Genomic DNA, 3,197 nt, shown 5'->3' with positions numbered 1-3,197 from the left:
TCTCTCTCTCTCTCTGTCTCTCTCTGTCTCTCTCTCTCTGTCTCTCTCTCTCTGTCTCTCTCTCTCTCCCTCCCTCTCCCTCTCCCTCCCTCTCTCTCTCACTCTCTCTCACTCTCTCTCTCTCCCTCCCTTCCCCTCCCCCTCCTCTCTCCATCCCTCTCCCCTCCCCCACGTTTATCCCAGCACTTGCTTTATCTACACCCCCTCCTCTATCGATCAGTCTCCCCAAGCTCTAGCCAGCATGAAGGCCTTGGACGGTACTCACAGTCTTGCTTTAAAATTTATTGCCCAGTAAACGAGGCGGCAGATGGAAGTCTCAGCCACCCCACCCCCACCCCCCACGTCTCCTCATCCCAGCAAAAGCCAATCTCCATGAGAATGTCGTCCATCAAACGCACCAATATGTGGTTATTTATAGGCTCCCCCCTTCCAAGAAAGCAGGTTGATTTTTTTTCCTCCCCTCTCTCGCTTCTCTGGGCTCTTGGCTTTCAGGCGCGGTGAGGGGGACGGTTTATCGGGGGTCGATATTTTAAAAAGCTGCACAATGAGGTTCCCGTCCCTCGGATGCTAGGGTAGGGGGGCGTAGTGTCTTGATTGGAATGAATTAATTAGAAGCGAGGCACTTCGAGTCTCTGAGTTGGGTTATTTATAGTGTTCGGTTAATTTTGATAATTAACACTGGGGAGGAATAGCGAGTTCCGGGCACCACGGTGCCCGCCAACAGAGACCCACTTCCCGCTTCACCGCTACTGTGCCAGGAGCTGCTCTATGTGGATCCTGGCAAAATAGGCTGCCGCCTGCTGAGGAGTCCCGGGGTTCTCTAAAAGTGGAACAACGGAATGAGGGAAGGCCAAGGGCAGGGGTGCCACTGGGGACTCGGGTTGTCGGGAGTCCTCGTCTCAGATAATGGGTCCACCTAATACCAGGCCAATGCAGGTACAGTGGCTAGGGAAGCTTCACCCCAGATCCAAACACAGCGTTCCCTTCCCCTCCACCAAAACAGAGAGCTGGGATGATGCAGGTGACAGGAACCGGACAAGGCCCAGGGAAGGACTACCAGCTACTCTTGCTTGGAGAAGCAGAAGTCTTTGACTCGGGTCAGAACGGGCCTTCCAAGGGGGAGAGGGCTTCTCATCACCTGCAAGTGACAGGACTTTAAAAGTCTGTCCCCAGTATGTCTGACTGGCTCTATCTCTGCCCATTGCTCCTTCATCCTCCGCCTGTCCCTAAACTGATCCGATCTCTCCCATGTCTATATGAGGTTCCTGTTGCTGTACCCCTGTTCCTTAAGTTTCAAATGGTTTCTCTCTGCCGGGAAATCCAAGCTCCCTCTCAGCAGGGGGTCCAGCTTCCTCTTCTGACCTCTGCTGAACTGGCAGTCTTGCTCTCTTGGTGGCCCTATGCTTGGCTGGTGGAATCTTCAAATGACATCAGACCAAGATGGATGTGAAAAGATGCCAAGCACCGGAGGCTCTGATCACCACCCCCCCACCCCACCCCATCCCACCCCACGCCCGCGGAGTGTGGTCCCTTCCACTGTTTTCCTGCCTGCAGCTAGGGTCATGATGAGTGGAATATAGGAACACCATTGTGGGTAACCAACACAGCGGCGACAAGGACAGGCTCCCCATCCCAAGACGGGGCAGGTGGGACCACCCCAGGACCAGGAAATGGTGGGAGTTCTACAGGACCAGGAAACGGTGGGTGTTCTTTGTCCTGCATAGCGCAGGGACGATCAGAACATAAGAACAACTTCAAACGCTATCATTCTGTCTTCTACTCTCAGAGGGAAACTCCACTCCAGGCCCTGCCAAGGACTGAAGCCAGACCGGAAGCAGGATCTGTGTGACCAATGGCCACAGGCTTCGCTCTTCCAGAAGTCCATGCCAGCTCCCTGCCCCCGCCTTCCCTCCTCCCCTGCAGATGGTCTCAGGTGTCCCCACAAATCTCTTCCCACCTCTCCCTCTCCCCCTTCTCTTGGGGCTGCACAGAAAGAAGAAGACAATGGTGGAGGTCTTAACTCCTGCTGGATTCTGCCAGCTTCCTGCCATCCCAGCCCATTAACAAAACCACTGTGGTTGCACACCTAACCCTTGCCCATAGCCTCACCCACCTGCCTAGCAGGGCCCCCTAGTAGGGCCTCCCCTCCCAGACACCTGCCTTTTCCACACAGGCAGATTTCCCCTAAATCTCCTGAGGGTCGCTGCCTCCCAATGCTTCTCCAGACACTGTGCTTCCAGCTGCTGCCTGTGCACTGGCGTCCTGGGCCACCTCTGTGTTTGTGGGGAGTTAATCATCTACTTTCTTCTTCTTCTTTTTTTTTTAAAGATTTATTTATTTATTTTATGTATATGAGTACACTGCAGTTGTACAGATGGCCGTGAGCCATCGTGTGGCTGCCGGGAATTGAACTCAGGACGCCCCCACCCCCCACCCCACTCGATCTCGAGTAATACACTGTAGCTGTCATCAGACACACTGTAGCTGTCATCAGACATGATTGTGAGTCACCATGTGGTTGCTGGGATCTGAACTCAGGACCTTCGGAAGAGCAGTCAGTGTGCCCTTATGCGCTGAGCCATCTCACCAGCCCCAGTCATCCACTTTCTTTACTGAATTTTCTGTCAGACTCCAGTGTCTGGTCCCCTTCCCCACACTTGTAACCCCTGGGTACTACAGGTATGTAAATGTCTTCTGTTTGCCACCTCAACCTACACTGGTTCCAGAGTGTGCTATGCCAATGTCTTATGTCCAGTGACCTCCAGGTTGGCCTCTCTGTGCAGGGTTTGTGGGCTAGCCCCCTGACCCTCATGGCACTGAAGGCCAACCTCAAACACCTGAGTATTTTGCCTTCACTTTTCAGCCCAGTGGCCTTTAGGGAGCCGCTCCTTCGCCTCCAGCTTCCTCAGAACTGAGTGCACATTTTTAATTAAAGTGGAAAAAGAGCTGAAAATCTGCTCGCATTTAATCATCTTGACGACCTTTTTGCTTAAGAGTTTCCAGCTGAGTGGGGGAGCATTCAGGGGATGGGCTGAGAAGGCATTTCTGAGCTCAGCCTGGGTCTGGAGGGGAGGGCTAGGGATGAATAAACTTACCCAGCCAGGTGGCTGGCCTAAAAGTGTCAACTCAGCACTTCCTCATCTGGTGGCTCCTCCAGGGACCCTTCACCCCACCTCTTCTACCTTCCTCCTCCTCCC

This window comes from Mastomys coucha, unplaced genomic scaffold, assembly GCF_008632895.1.
Source record: "Mastomys coucha isolate ucsf_1 unplaced genomic scaffold, UCSF_Mcou_1 pScaffold5, whole genome shotgun sequence".
In the NCBI taxonomy this organism is placed as follows: domain Eukaryota; kingdom Metazoa; phylum Chordata; class Mammalia; order Rodentia; family Muridae; genus Mastomys; species Mastomys coucha.
This window is presented reverse-complemented; position numbering follows the sequence as displayed.